This window comes from Nycticebus coucang, chromosome X (assembly GCF_027406575.1).
Source record: "Nycticebus coucang isolate mNycCou1 chromosome X, mNycCou1.pri, whole genome shotgun sequence".
Taxonomy (NCBI): domain Eukaryota; kingdom Metazoa; phylum Chordata; class Mammalia; order Primates; family Lorisidae; genus Nycticebus; species Nycticebus coucang.
In genome coordinates this window covers 155,505,397-155,522,769 of record NC_069804.1, presented here as the reverse complement: position 1 = coordinate 155,522,769, position 17,373 = coordinate 155,505,397, and the positions used below count along the sequence as shown (strand labels likewise).

The window sequence follows — 17,373 nt, the reverse complement described above, 5'->3', positions numbered from 1 at the left end:
AAAAATCCTGGAAACATGAAAAACCAGAGAAGAGCAACTCCCCTACCCCAGCAAAGGGCCATGAGGTAGCTACTTCAGAGGATTCCACCTGTAAAGAAATGCTAGGGGAATTTGAAATACAGATGATGAATACAATGAAGGAAATTTCTGAGCAAGTGGAAAATAACCAAAAGGAAATTAAAAAACAGTATCAAATAAGAGATGAATGATATGAAGAATATAGAAAAGATATAGCAGAGCTGTGCTCGCTTCGGCAGCACATATACTAAAATTGGAACTATACAGAGAAGATTAGCATGGCCCCTGCGCAAGGATGACACGCAAATTCGTGAAGCGTTCCATATTTTTATATTAAAAAAAAAAAGATAGGGCGGCGCCTGTGGCTCAGTGAGTAGGGCGCCGGCCCCATATGCCGAGGGTGGCGGGTTCAAACCCAGCCCCGGCCAAACTGCAACAAAGAAAATAGCCGGGCATTGTGGCGGGCGCCTGTAGTCCCAGCTGCTTGGGAGGCTGAGGCAAGAGAATTGCGTAAGCCCAAGAGTTAGAGGTTGCTGTGAGCTGTGTGACGCCATGGCACTCTACCAAGGGGGGCGGTACAGTGAGACTCTGTCTCTACAAAAAAAAAAAAAAAAAAAAAAAAAAGATATAGCAGAGCTTAAGGAATTGAAGCAGTAAATTAGGAAACTTAATATGCACTAGAAAGTATCAGTAACAGAGCAGACCATGCAGAAGAAAGGATCTGAGAGGTAGAGGACAAAATTTTTGAGATGACTCATATAGTTAAAGAGGCAGAAAAACAGAGAGAGAAAGCAGAATGGTCACTGAAAGAATTATGGGACTACATGAAGCATTCAAACATATGAGTTATATGTAGCCCAGAAGTAGAACAAGAACACCCCAGAGGAATGGAAGCCATACTGGAGAATATTATAAAAGAAAAAATTCCCAAATTTCACCAAAGATTCTGACACATGCCTCTCAGAGGGATATTGTACCCCAGGTTCTCTCAACCCAAATAGAGCTTCCCTAAGACACATTGTGATGAACTTGTCCAAAAGTCAAAACAACAGAAAAAATTCTGCAAGCTGCAAGGATTAAGCTTAAATTGACCTACTTGGACAAATCCATCTAGGTGACTGCAGACTTCTCAAATGAAACTTTTCAAGCCAGAACACAATGGTCATCTACCTTTAATCTACTTAACCAAAACAATTTCCTTCCTAGAATTTTATATCCTGCTAAGCTAAGCTTTACATTTGATGGAAAAGTCAAATATTTTACTGCTATGCAAATGTTGAGCAAGTTTGCCATGAGACCAGCTCTACAGGAAATACTTTGTCCTGCTCTACACACTGACCATCACAATGGACCACCACCAAAGTAAGCACCCAGAAACTAATGGACAAAACCTAGCTTCCACAATGATGCAAAAGATAAAACTTAGCAAAGGACTTCCACAAAATGAGATGAATAGAAATGCACCACGCTTATCAATTATCTCAATAAATGTTAGTGGCCTGGATTCCCCACTGAAGAGGCATGGATTGGCTGAATGGACAAAAAAACACAAGCCATCCATTTTCTGTCTGCAGGAAAAACACCTAGCCTCAAAGGACCAATTAAAACTTAGAGTTAAAGGTTCAAAGACAATTTTTAAGGCAAACGGAATTCAGAAGAAAAGAGGGGTTCCAATCTTATTTTCAGATGTAAGTGGATTTAAAGCAACCAAAGTCTAGAAAGACAAAGATGGTCACTTCATATTGTTCAAGGGAAAAATACAACAAGAAGACATTCAATTCTAAATATTTATGCACCCAACTTCAATGCTCCTAGATTCTTGAAATAGGCCTTAATTAGTCTGAGCAATATGATATCCTATAATACCATAATAACAGGGGACTTTAACACTCTCCTTACAGAACTGGATGGATCCTCTAAACAGAAATTAAACAAAGACATAAGGGACTTAAATGAGACCGTAGAAAAACTTTGCTTGATAGACATATATAGAATGTTCCACCCCAAAGTTAAAGAATATACATTCTTCTCATCAGCCCATGGAACATTCTCCAAGATTGATCATATCCTAGGACACAAAACAAACTTCAGCAGAATAAACACAATTGAAATGTTACCTTTTATCTCCTCAGATCACAAGGCATTAAAGGTGGAACTCAACTACAATAAAAACATTCAACCTCACAGCAAGACATGGAAATTGAACAACCTTATGCTGAATTACAGTTGGGTGGAGGAAGAAATAAAAGAGGAAATCATTAACTTCCTTGACCATAACAACAATGAGGACACAAGATACAAAACCTGTGAGATACAGCGAAAGCAGTCCTGAGAAGCAAATGTATCACTTTAGGTGCCTACATTCAAAAAACAGAAAAAGAGCACATTAACAAACTTACAAGCCATCTTATGGAATTAGAAAAAGAAGAACAAAGTAAGCCTACACCCAGCAGAAGAAAAGAAATATCCAAAATTAAATCAGAGATTAATGAAATTGAAAACAAAAGAATCATTCAGATCATTAATGAAACGAGGAGTTGGTTTTTTTGAAAAAATAAATAAATAGTTAAACCTTTGGCCAGACTAACTAGAAATAGAAAAGTAAAATCTCTCATCACTTCAATCAGAAATGATAAAGGGGAAATAACAACATATGCCACAGAGATACAAGAGATTACCTCTGAATACTACAAGAAAGGCTATGCCCAGAAATTTGACAATGTTAAGGAAATGGACCAATATTTGGAATCACACCATCTCCCTAGACTAAGCCAGGAAGAAATAGATCACTTGAACAGACCAATTTCAAGCACTGAGATCAAAGAAACAAAAAGATCTACCTACAAAAAAATGCCCCAGTGCAGATGGCTTCACACCAGAATTCTATCAAACCTTCAAAGAAGAACTTATTCCCATACTGCAGAAATTGTTCAAAAATATTGAGGAGAAAGGACTCTTCCCCAGAACTTTTTATAAGGCAAACATTACCCTGATTCCAAAACCAGGAAAAGATCCAACTAAAAAGGGGAACTTCAGACCAATTTCACTAATGAATATAGTTGCAAAAATTCTCAATAAAATCCTTGCCTATAATAGACTACAGCTTCTAATCAAAAAAGTCACACATCATGATCAAGTAGGTTTCATCCTGGGAATGCAAGGCTGATTTAACATACACAAATCCATAAATGTTATTTACCATATCAACGGAAGTAAAAACAAAGCCCATATGATCCTCTCAATAGATGCAGAAAAGCATTGACCATATGATCCTCTCAATAGATGCAGAAAATTCAGCTTTCTTTACTGATAACAACATTTAAGAAAATAGGCATTGATGGGACATTTCTTAAACTGATAGAGAACATCTAGAACAAACCCACAGCCAATATAATATTGACTAGAGTAAAACTGAAAGCATTTCCACTTAGAACTCGAACCAGATAAGGATGTCCTCTATCACCACTACTGTTCAACATAGTGCTAGAAGTTCTAGCCAATACAATCAGGCAAAAGAAGGAAATAAAGGGCATCCCAATGGGAGCAGAGGAGGTCAAACTATCCTTCTTTGCTGATGACATTATTGTATACTTAGAGAACCCCAAAGACTCCACCACAAGATTCCTGGAAGTGATCATAAAATACAGTAAGGTCTCAGGATATAAAATCAATATCCACAAGTCAGTAGCCTTTGTATATGCCAATAGCAACTAGGATGAGAAGCTATTTAAGAACACAATCCCTTTCATAGTAGCTTAAGAAAAAAAGAGAGAGAAATACCTACCCCATTCCCTGAAAATAAGATATCCTCTGAAAATAAGACCTACTTACAGGAAAGATAAGATGTCCCCTGAAAGTAAGACCTAGCACATCTTTGGGAGCACACCTTAAAATAAGACACTGTCTTATTTTTGGGGAAAAAGGGTAGGAATATACCTAACAAAAGAGGTGAAGGACCTCAGGGATGGGGAGAGAGGGGGAGGGTAGGAGGGAGGATGGGTGGATGGAGAGTAATTGGTGGGACCATCCCTACAGTGCATCTTACAAGGGTACATGTGTAATTTACTAGGTGTAGAATATAAATGTCTTAATGCAATAAGTAAGAAAATGCTGTGAAGGCTATGTTAATCAGTTTAATGAAAACATTTCAAATTGTATATAAAACCACCACATTGTACCCCATGATTGTATCAATGTACACAGCTATGATTTAATATTAAAGAAAACCTAAGAAAATATATAGCAGAAGATATTAAGAAATGGAAGAACATACCATGCTCATGGCTGGGAAGAATCAACATTGTTAAAATGCTTATACTTAAAACAATCTAGATATTCAGTACCATCCCTATCAAAATACCAACATCATACTTTCTAGAACTGGAAAAAATAATTCTTTGTTTTGTATGGAACCAAAAAACCCAGTATAGGTAAGGCAATCCTTAGTAATAAAAACAAAGTGAGGGACATTAGCCTACCAGGCTTTAGGCTGTACTACAAGGCCATAGTAATCAGAACAGCATGGTATTGACACAAAAATAGAGATGTTAATATTTGGAAGTGAATAGATAAACATGACATGAAACAAACATCTTATAGCCATCTAATCTTTGATACCAAACAAGAACATACACTGGGGAAAACAATACCTATTCAATAAATGGTGTTAGGAGAACTGGATAACCACATGTAAAAGACTGAAACTGGACCCACACTTCTCACCTCCTACCAAAATTGGTTAAAGATGTATAAAGGACCATATTTCAGGCATGAAACGATAAAAATCCTCAAAGAAAGCATGGGAAAAACATTTGAAGATATCAGGCTGGGGGAATACTTTATGAAGAAGACTTCTGAGGCAATTGGAACAACAACAAAAATTAAAAAAAACATAGGACTTAATTAACTGAATAGCTTTGTACAGCAAAGGAGAGAACACCCAATACAAATAGACAATTTACACAATGGGAAAGGATATTTACATATTTTGAATCAGACAAAAGCTTGGTAACTAGGATCTTCAGAAAACTCAAATTAATCAACATAAAAGAGCCAACAATCCTTTATATCACTGGGCAAGAGAAATGAATAGAACTTTCTCTAAAGAGGCAGATGAATGGCTAACAAACATAAAATAAAATGCTCATCATCCCTAATTTTAGAGAAATGCAAATCAAAACCACCCTGAAATATCATCTAACTCCAATGAGAGTGGCTCTTATCACAAAATCTCAAAACTGCAGATTCTGGAGTGGATGTGGAGAGAAGGGAACACTTTTACACTGCTGGTGGGACTGCAAGCTAATACAACCTATTTGGAAGGAAGTATGGAGAACTCTCAAAGAACTCAAAGTAGACCTCCCATTTGATCCTGCAATCCCATTACTGGGCATCTACCCGGAAGAAAAAAAATAATCCTTTTACCATTAGGACACTTGTAGTAGACTGTTTATCACAGCTCCATTTATAATTGCCAGAATGTGAAAACGGCCTAAAAATGCCCACCAACCCAGGAATGGATTAACAAGCTGTGGTATATGTATATTATGGAATACTATTGAACCATGAAACAAAATGGAGACTTTATATCTTTTGTAGTAACCTGGATGAAAATGGAACACATTCTTCTTAGTAAAGCATCACAAGAAAGGAGAAGCAAGCACCCTATGTACTCAATTCTTATGTGAAGACAATTAATGACCTAGTACATTGTTGGGGGAGTGGAAAGGGGAGAGCAGAGGGAGGGAAGGAGGTTAAGGGGGCTGGGAGATCACGATGTGTAACACATCTTTTGGGGTTGGGACACAATTATAAAAGGGACTTTACCTAACAAATTCAATCAAGGTAACCTGGTTCTTTGTACCCTCAGTGAATCCCCAAATATATATATATATATATATATTTATTATATATATATATATATATAATAAAAATAAAAACCTAGAGACTCAACTGCAAAAGTACTGTAAGTGATCAGGAAATACATTAATGTCTCAGGTTACAAAATTAATGTCCACAAAGCAGTAGCCTTTGTAAACACCAATAACGGCCAAATTGAGAAGCAAATCAAGTACACAGTTCCCTTCAAAGTAACTTCTAAGAATATGAAACACTTAGGAATATACCTAAGAAACGAGATGAAAGATCTTTACAAAGAGAATTATGAAACCCAAAGAAAAGGAATAGCAGAAGGCATTAACAAATGGAAGAACATACCATGTTCTTGGCTGGGAAGAGTCAACATTGTTAAAATATCTCTTCTCCCAAAAGCAATCTATAGATTCAATGCAATGCCCATTAGAATACAAAATCATAGTTTGAAGAACTCGAAAAAATAGTACTTCATTTTGCAGGGAACCAGAAAAAAAACCTATATATCCAAAGCTATTCTTAGTAGTAAAAAAAGGCAGAGGCATCTGCCTACCAGACTTCAGGCTATATTACAAGTCCATAGTAATCAAAAAAGCATGATATTGGCACAAATATAGATATATAAACTTATGGAAAAGAACAGAAAACCAAGAGATGGGACCAGTCTCTACTTGCCATCTGATTTTTGATAAACCAACGAATAGCATACACTTGGGAAAGAATCCCTATTCAATAAATGGTGCTGGGAGAACTGGATAACCACATGTAAAAGACTGAAACTAGACTCACACCTTTCACCATTTATAAAAATTGACTCCAGATGGATAAAATGTTTAAATCTAAGACACAAAACAATAAAAATCTTAGAAGAAAGTTTGGGGAAAACTCTTGAGGATTTTGGACTAGGGAAAAATTTTATGTCAAAGACTTCAGTGGTCCTCACAACAACAACAACAATTAACAAATGTGGCTCAGCTCCCATAGCTCAGTGAGTAGTATGCCAGCCACATACACTGAAGCTGGCAGGTGCAAGCCCGGCCCAGGCCTGCTAAACAACAATGACAACTGCAAGCAAGAAATAGTGGGTGTTGTGGCGGGCACCTGTAGTTGAACCTACTCGGGAACCTGAGGCCAGTGAATCACTTAAGCTTAAGAGTTTGAGGTTGCTGTGAGCTGTGACACCATGGCACTCTACTGAGGGGTGACATAGAGTGACTCTGTCTCAAAAAAAAAAAAAAAGAAAAATTAAAAAATGGGAATTAAGTTGAAAACCTTCTGCACAGCTAAGAACACAGCAAGTAAAGCAAAAAGAGAACCTTCAGTATGGGAAAACATATTTACAGGGTGTGAATCTGACAAAGGGTTGATGACTAGAATCTACAGAGAACTCAAATTAATCAACAAAATAGAGCAAAGAATCCCATCTACCGCTGGTCAAGAGATATGAACAGAACTTTCTCTGATTCAGACAGATGAATGGCTAACAGACATTTGAAAAAATGGTCATCATACCCGATAGTCAAATAAATGCAAATCAAAACCATCCTGAGATACAACCGAACCCCAGTGAGAATAGCCCACATAACAAAATCTCAAAGTTGCAGATGGATGTGGAGAAAAGGGACCACTTTTATACAGTTTGTGGATCTGCAAACTAGTACAACCTTTTTTGGAAGTAAGTTTCAAGAATACTCAAAGAACTCAAATTAGCTCTTCCATTTGACCCTGCAATCCCATTGCTTGGCATCTACCAAGAGGAAAAAAAGAAATCATTTTATCATAAGGACATTTGCACTAGACTGTTTATTATAGCTCAATTTGCAATTGCCAAAATGTGGAAACAACCTAAATGCCCACCAACCCAGGAATGGATTATGGTGTATGTATACCATGGAATATCATTCAGCCATTAAAAAAGATGGATACTTTACATCTTTTGTATTAACTTGGATAGAGTTGAATACGTTCTTCTTAATAAAGTATCACAGAAATGGTCAAGGTAGAATACAATGTACTCAAGTCTAATATGAAGCCATTAGATTAACTTAATACCTACTTAGACAAGAGAAAAACTCAGATCAATTCAAGGTGAGGTCCTGGGAAATGAGGGAGTGGGCAGAAGAGAGGAGGAAGGGCAATCATGATGCTCACACTTAAGGGGCACAATGTTATGGTGCATAGCACACCTCTTGGAGGCAGGACACAATTATAAGAGGGACCTTATGTAACAAATGCAAATAATGTATCCTGATTCTTTGTACCCTTGACCAACCTTAAACAATTAGAAAAAGAGTTTCATAGGCTGGCATGATATGTCTTTAATGCATTTGTGAGTGTAATATTTACTTAATAGTAGTATGACTATAAAATGAATATATCCCTTAGTAATTACAGTATCATCTGCAAGGTTTGAAAAACATAATACTTTTTTCACTCATTTGGTTATTTATTCACCCACTATTCACTAATCAACTAAGATAGGTCATTAGACTTTCTAAGTGGTAAGATATAACATTAAATGAGCCATAGTCTCTATTTCAATGATTCATGGTATGTAGGGGAGATAGGTGTGTTATCAGATAGTGGTAAGGTGATGCATTCTGTACTGGAGAAAGTACAGGGTGCTCTGTAGTAAACGGATAAGTACCTAATGAAGCCTAACATCATCAGAGGGGAATTTACATTAGAGGTAATATTTAAATTGAGGCCCAAAGCATCAGAAGGAGTTAGTCAGGCAAGAGGGAGAAACACTCATTTTGAGCTGAGAAGAGACAGCAAAGCATTTTATTTACTCTGACTACAACTGATTCTGGTATATGTATATTCCTGTGACAGCATGCTACCTCAGGGTATTTCTTTTTTTTTTTTCTTTTTTTTTTATTAAATCATAGCTGTGTACATTGATATAATCATGGGGCATCATTCACTAGCTTCACAGACCGTTTACCAAGTTTCACATATGCCCTTGTAAGATGCACCACTGGTGTAATCTCACCAATCCCCTTCCCTCTACCCACATCCCTCCTCCCTCCCCTCCCTATCCCCCTTCCCCCTATTCTTAGGTTGTAACTGGGTTATAGCTTTCATGTGAAAACCCTAAATTAGTCTCATAGTAGGGCTGAGTACATTGGGTACTTTCTCTTCCATTCTTGAAATAATTTACTAAGAAGAATATGTTCCAGCTCCATCCATGTAAACATGAAAGAGGTAAAGTCTCCATCTTTCTTTAAGGCTGCATAATATTCCATGGTGTACATATACCACAATTTATTAATCCATTCATGGATCGATGGGCACCTGGGCTTCTTCCATGACTTAGCAATTATGAATTGGGCTGCAATAAACATTCTGGTACTAATATCTTTGTTATGATGTGATTTTTGGTCTTCTGGGTATATGCCCAGTAGAGGGATTACAGGATTGAATGGCAGATCTATTTTTAGATCTCTAAGTGTTCTCCATATCTCTTTCCAAAAGGAATGTATTAATTTGCATTCCCACCAGCAGTGCAAAAGTGTTCCCTTTTCTCCACATCCACGCCAACATCTCTGGTCTTGGGATTTTGTGATATAGGCTAGTCTCACTGGAGTTAGATGGTATCTCAAAGTAGTTTTGATTTGCATTTCTCTGATGATTAAAGATGATGAGCATTTTTTCATATGTCTGAAGGCCGCACGCCTGTCTTCTTCAGAGAAGTTTCTCTTCAAATCCCTTGCCCAGCCTGCGATGGGATCCCTTGTTCTATTCTTGCTAATGCGTTTGAGTTCTCTGTGGATTCTGGTTATTAAACCTTTGTCGGAGACATAACCTGCAAATATCTTCTCCCATTTTGAGGGCTGTCTGCTTGCTTTACTTACTGTGTTCTTGGCTGTGCAGAAGCTTTTTAGTTTGATCAGGTCCCAGTAATGTATTTTTGATACTGCTTCAATTGCCCGGGGGGGTCCTCCTCATAAAATACTCGCCTAACCCGATTTCTTCAAGGGTTTTCCCTGCACTCTCCTCTAGTATTTTTATAGTTTCATGTTTTAAGTTTAAATCTTTGATCCAGTGAGAGTCTATCTTAGTTAATGGTGAAAGGTGTGGGTTCACTTTCAGTCTTCTACAGGTTGCCAGCCAGTTCACCCAGCACCATTTGTTAAATAGGGAATGTTTTCCCCACTGAATGTTTTTAATTGGCTTGTCAAAGATTAAATAACGGTAAGTAGCTGGATTCATCTCTTGATTCTCTATTCTATTCCAGACATCTACCTCTCTGTTTTTGTGCCAATACCATGCTGTTGTGATCACTATTGATTTGTAGTATAGTCTGAGGTCTGGTAGCGTAATTCCTCCTGCTTTGTTTTTTTTTTTTTTTTTTTTTTTTCTGAGTAATGTCTTGGCTATTCGAGGTTTTTTCTGATTCCATATAAAATGAAGTATTTTTTTTTCCAGATCTTTAAAGTATGACACTGGAGCTTTAATAGGGATTGCATTGAAATTATATATTGCTTTGGGTAGTATAGACATTTTAACTATGTTGATTCTTCCCAGCCATGAGCATGGTATGTTTTTCCATTTGTTAATATTTTCAGCTATTTCTTTTCTTAGAGTTTCATAGTTCTCTTTATAGAGATCTTTCACGTCCTTTGTTAGATAAATTCCCAAATATTTCATCTTCTTTGGCACTACTGTGAATGGGATAGAGTCCTTAACTGTTTTTTCAGTTTGACTGTTGTTGGTATATATAAAGGCTACCGATTTATGAATGTTGATTTTGTAACCTGAGATGCTGCTGTATTCCTTGATCACTTCTAAGAGTTTTGTAGTAGAGTCCCTAGTGTTTTCCAGATATACTATCATATCATCCGCGAAGAGTGAAAGTTTGATCTCTTCTGACCCTATATGGATACCCTTGATCGCCTTTTCTTCCCTAATTGCAGTGGCTAAAACTTCCATTACAATGTTGAAAAGCAATGGAGACAATGGGCAGCCTTGTCTGGTTCCTGATCTAAGTGGAAATGATTCCAATTTAACGCCATTCAATATGATATTGGATGTGGGTTTGCTGTAGATGGTCTCTATCAGTTTAAGAAATGTCTCTTCTATACCGATTTTCTTAAGTGTTCTGATCATGAAGTTATGCTGGATATTATCAAAAGCTTTTTGTGCATCGATTGAGAGAATCATATGGTCTTTGTTTTTTAATTTGTTTATGTGCTGGATTACATTTATAGATTTACGTATATTGAACCAGCCTTGAGATCCTGGGATAAAACCGACTTGGTCATGATGTATAATTTGTTTGATGTGTTGCTGGATTCTGTTTGTTAGGATCTTGTTGAATATTTTTGCAACTGTATTCATTAGTGATATTGGTCTATAATTTTCTTTTCTTGTTGGGTCTTTCCCTGGTTTGGGGATCAGGGTGATGTTCGCTTCATAGAACGTGTTGGGTAGTCTTCCTTCTTTTTCTACCTTTTGGAACAGGTTGAGTAATATATGTACTAATTCCTCTTTAAAGGTTTGGTAGAATTCAGAGGTGAAACCATCTGGTCCCGGGCTTTTCTTTTTAGGGAGGTTTTGTATGGTTGATGCTATTTCCGAAGTTGATATGGGCCTGTTCAACATTTCCACTTGATTCTGGCTAAGTCTTGGAAGGTGACGTGCTTCCAAGTATTGGTCAATTTCCTTCATATTTCTGAGAATAAAGTTTCTTGTAATATTCATTAAGGATTTTTTTGATTTCTGAAGAGTCTGTTGTTATTTCGTCTTTGTTATTTCTGATTTATGAGATTAGAGATTTTACTCTTTTTTTCCTGATTAGGTTGGCCAAAGTTTTATCTATTTTATTGACCTTTTCGAAAAACCAGCTTTTTGATTTATTGATCTGTTTTATTATTCTTTTGTTTTCAATTTAATTTAATTCTGCTCTATTTTTGGTTATTTTTTTTCTTCTACTGGGTTTGGGGTTGGAATATTCTTCCTTTTCCAGTTTCTTGAGATGTCCCATTAACCTCAGGGTATTTCAATACATAGGATGAGAATCACTGGACTAAATATATTTCTTCTAAACCTCATAATTGATAGCCCTTCATCTCTAAATTCTTGCATGATTAATTTGTGTCCATTCAGAAAAAAAATTTAAAATGAATACAGACCAAAGGGGCACAACCAATAATTCCTGACCACAGAACTTTAGTGAAGTGACATATCATTTGGTTGATTAAATTATGGGACTCTCACAGCTCCACTAGCCAAGGTCCTGTCAACAGTGTTCCTAGTTTGTGAAAATGTTCAAAGGTTCTCTAGAGTTGTCCTTGTGGTATTTTTATGTTCATGTCAACCATTGTTACCACTACTCCAACAATGGAATGAAGACTGAGAGATAAACTTGTGCTTCACAGATGATGATCAGAACTAGTTATATAATTTGTGGGGTTCAGTGAAAAAAAATATGAGCCAACTATTTTGGTGTAACTGTAAACTAGTACACCCTCTATGGAAAGTTATATGGCAATTCCTCAAAGAATTAAAAGTAGACATACCATTTGGCCTTTCAATCTCATCACAAGCTATCTACCCAAAATGAAAAAAAAAAAAAAATTACCACGTGGACATTTACGCTCAAACGTTTATAGAAACTCAGTTGACAATCAAAAGGATGTGGAAACAACCCAAGTGCTCTTCAAGACATGAGTGGATTAATAAACTGTGGTATATGTATAATATACACATGGAATAATATTTAGTAGCAAAAAGATAGAGATTTTGCATCTTTTGTAAAAACCTGTATGGACTCAGAAAACTTCCTTCTCAGTGACATGACAGGAATGGAAAGACAACCATCACATGTATTCAGTACTAAATTGAAACTAGTAAATTAACAACTACAGGCTAACACAGGAGAAAAACTCAGCTAAATTCAAGTAGGAGGGATGGAAGGAAGGGGTTCAGTGAGCTCCTACCCAATGGGTACAATGCATCGGTATATAGCACACTTCCTGGGTGAAGGACACAGCTCCAACTTAGACCTTAACCTTACAAATGCAAACTATGTAACGTTCATACGTACTCTCATACTTAAATTTAAAAAATTTTTAAGAAGTCCAAGTTGGTGACCATAGAGCATTAAAACTTGCACAGGACCCTTTAAAGTGTGGAGCTCTGTGTAACTGCATGTCTTTCACAGTCATGACCCAACCATTCTTTTCAGAACACTTTACTGACATTTTGAAGATCACGGAAAATAAATACAACACTAAGAGTGCTTTACTGCCATCACTAGCAGTAAATGTTGCTGCTCTCATAACCAAATCTATAACCAGGATTTAGTAAAAGGATCTGCCTAGATCCTGGCTTGTTTGTGTATGTCCAGGCCTAGCTAACTGCTGCTCCATGCCCCAACCACCAAATAGCATAAGCATGTTTATGCTGTAGGTTCCAGTTGAAGTTCCAGCTTCTCCCATGCCCAGAGAGGAAAGTTTTCCCTTTCTCTCAAAGGAGGACCAATTCCTATGTCCTTATTTTTTACTCAAGCCCTGTTATTTTTAGGGATGATTTCTCATGGGAATATCAATTCCTCTGGGAAGACAACTTCCACACCTTCTTGATCATAGCCTTGCCCATCTCTACCTGTACTTGTCAAGCATAAGGATAGGGACAGTAGAAGGGTATTTACTCAGCAGCAGTGTATTTCCTAATTTCAAAATGAAAGTATGATATACAGAACACTATCAATCTAGTCGAATCCAAGCCACCAAAACCTATTGTGGTTCTTCCTTTGTATCATTTGCTTGATTAAATGTAAGGATTAAAGATATACATCAGGTAAAAATCAAGCCTGTGCATCTCTTATATAGTTTTCTAGGTCTCAGCTAAAACTACCCAGTGAGTATTTGCTAAACACTCCCAAAACTCCAAGGAAACAAGTAACTATTCAAGCACAGTGTAGTATACATCCATAGAAAATCATTATCCCCCCACCACATAGCAATAAAATCTGCAGATGTAGCCCCGACTCAATCATTTATAACAATTTACATTACCAAAGAGAATAGTTATTTCTGAGCCTAAAACATCTAATTTCAGATTACTTTATAGTTTTCTCTGAGGAAAATGTATTTTTTTTAATTTATGCAATAAGAGACATTCGTGACACTTTCATAAAAACAGAAGAGCAGGCTGCCCCAAAGGTGATACAAATTCTTACTACTTGATAGAACAAGGGTATATGTGAAACTTAGTAAATGTGGAATGTAAATGTCTTAGCAGAATAACTAAGAAAATTCCAGGAAGGCTATGTTAACCAGTGTGGTGAAAATGTGTCAAACAGTCTATGAAACTAGTGTATGGTGCCCCATGATCACATTAATGTACACAACTATGATTTAATAATAAAAAAAGAAAACGTTTTTTAGTTTTAAATGACCATTTTCCCCTCTTGTTTTCATCAAGATTTCTAAAATCTTATGTTCAAATTTCAATCATTTTAAGGGTACCCTGTTTTAAGAAGAAAAAAGTAATTAATCTGGCATCACTAAGGACTTTTGAGTGCGTTTAAGCTAGCTTGTGTCTTTATTTCAAAAAATCATTTTGCACTGCACTGCAGTGCATCTTACAAGGGTATATATGAAACTTGATAAATGTGGAATGTAAGTGTCTTGGCACAGTAACTGAGAGAATGCCAGGAAGGCTATGTTAACTAGTGTGATGAAAGTGTGTCAAACGGTCTGTGAAGCTAGTGTATGATGCCCTATGATCATATCAATGTAAACAGCTATGATTTAATAAAAAATAAAAAATCATTTTAATTGCATGTGGAAGTCACAAATATATTCTAGCCACAAATTTTTAATAAAGAATAGATAAAAAAGTGAAAATACTAATTGATCCCATCTGCCTCACTCCCCCACCTTTATTCTAGAGGGAACCACTGAAAAGAGGATAGTTTGCATCCTCACTGATCTTATTTTATTTTATATATTTACCTATATAGCTGAATATTTGTGTACGTGCAAGCAATATATTTTTATATTTCATGTATTAATACTATAACAATTTTAGTACCATAACTTCTAAAAAATAAGATAGCAAGTTTTGATAATTGGTAGAGCATAGCCTCCTTCCCTATGCTTTCTCACCTGTACACAAGGACTAATAATGTTATCTTCTTCATAGAGATATTGTGAAATTTAGAGAAGTAGGCAGGAGTCAGACCACGTACTGCCTTGTAAGGTTTAGTAAGGAGTTTAATTTTTATTCTGAGTGTGACAGGAATTCAAGGGAGAGTTTTAAGCATAAGAATGATGTAGTTTGATCTATGCTTTAAAAGATGACTCTCACAGGAATGTTGGTGCTGATAAAAGTTCAAAAGAGGCCCCGCATACTGGTTTGCTGTTCTTCCTTCCAAACTTTTTATTCAGTGAAATCTTTGCTGGGATTACCACAAAGAGAAATGATGTAGAGTTGTGAGATTTAACAAATAGAAATGCAGGATTCTCAGTTACATTTGAATTTCATGTAAACCGTGAATATTTCAGTATAAAGTATCCCAAATAATAACATGTGGCATACTTACTCTAAAAAAAAAAAAAAAATAGTTCATCCGAAATTCAAATTTGACTGGTCATTCTGTGTTTTACCTGGTAAGTACTTACTATATATGTTATTATAGTTCTTTTTTCTTCCCCACTTTGTTTTTTTTTTTTTTTTTTTGTTTCCAGTTTTTGGCTGGGGCTGGGTTTGAACCCACCACCTCTGGCATATGGGGCCAGTGCCCTACTCCTTTGAGCCACAGGTGCCGCCCCCTTCTTCTCCACTTTAAACGCAGACCCCATCATATCTTTTCTGACTTTTCATGGTCTTTTATTTCTCTCTTTCTTAGTAAACTTTTTGAGGTGGGCTTCATATCTAATTCATTCCCTGCTGTGCTGAATACAATGTATAAATATAGAAGTTACTCAGTAAATGTTTGTTAAGTGGCAAATAAGATCACAGAACTGAGAGATTAGAGAACTTGAGATATTAGGAAGAACTGGTCCACATTTATTACACTTCCAGCAAAAGATGACACATGCTAGTTTAAGAACTCTGTTAGTGAGGCCTCTCAGGTTGCATGGCTGTTCCCGTCTCTGCAGCAGCACCATTTACTCCCTGGCTGCCTTATTCTACTTATTTTTATCTCCGAGAGGGAGACAAAATCAAATCTTATATATATGGCTATCCAGCCTCTCAGTTCTGCATTTTTATATTCTCCAGAAAGGAAAAAGGAAGCTTGGTAGCATCACATGTGTTTTGGAGGTTGCTAACAGTTTCACCAGTAAGTTCTTTTCTTACATTATTTTATTTTATTTTTAGTTGAGATCTAATAATCGTTCATATTTATGAGATAAAGAGTGATATTTCCATATATGTATATGGTGTATCATTCATAGCAACATGGATGAGCCTGGAAGAGATAAGTAAGATAAGTAAGGCACATAAAAATAAATACTGCATGTCCTCACTTATGTGGGAGTTAAGGAAATAATTCTGGGCTCTTTGATTTAGAGTTTAGAATTGTGGGTATTAGAAGCTGGGAAGAATAGAGGAGAAAGGAAGATAAGAAATGGTTTGTTATTAGTGTGCTTTCTTTTTTATCAGGTGGAGTAAAAGAGCTAATTTTAATATTAGTGGCTAAGCTTTATTGGTAGAGGGTGAAACATCAGTGATTCTTTTTCCCTAGGAAAATTAATTAATGCTAAATTTCTTACCATTAAACTTTTTATCAGTGAGGACTGTAGCTGGGGCATAGGATTTTCTCTGCTACCCTCATACATCACAATATTTATTGCCTCAGCATCATGCACAATATGGCACACGAGGCTTAAGAGAGGTATGCAAAAGGGGAAGGAAAGTCAAAAGTTAAGGGTGAGGAAGGAGCAGTGAGGATTTTTGGGTCAGTCCACATACACACACACACACACACACACACACCAGCATTAGCACTGGACAGAGTTCTATTTTCATTTCCTTAGTTCCTCTCCAAATTTTAGAACTTGTCCTTTAAATTTGGATGTCTTTCTTTGGTATGAGCAGCTTGTAGTTAATTTGAGACTGCCAGTGGCTAAATGTATCATCAAAACTGATGTTCCTGATGTTTGAGCTGATGTCTTGACACACACACACGTACAGAAGGCATTCTATCTTTACTTTCTGGAAATCACCAATCATCCTGGATATTTTTGTCCTGATGGTGTATATTTAGATTTCTCCATTGGTGTCACTTTGCTTTCTTTGGTTTAGTTTTGCTCTGTTTTTATCTCTTAGATTGTTTGTAGCATCTGACAAAAGGGATGTTATTTATTTGAATTGGCACTGACTGAACACTGTGGAATTTACATTGAGTTTGGGTCTCAAATTTTTATAGCTATGGATGTAGGTAGATAGGTACCTAAATCCTATATCCCTACCTACATTCCTTCTTTTTAAGAGTAGCAGAAAACTGTTAAAATACTCTGATTGCCC

General features: G+C 36.5%; 1 non-coding gene across 1 annotated transcript; it reads left to right on the top strand.

The window, feature by feature from the left end:
* Nucleotides 1-241: 241 nt before the first annotated feature.
* On the top strand, nt 242-348 carry LOC128578621 (U6 spliceosomal RNA). Its single transcript, XR_008377760.1, has one exon. It is a non-coding gene; the product is annotated as a U6 spliceosomal RNA (small nuclear RNA).
* The last annotated feature ends 17,025 nt before the right edge of the window (nt 349-17,373 follow it).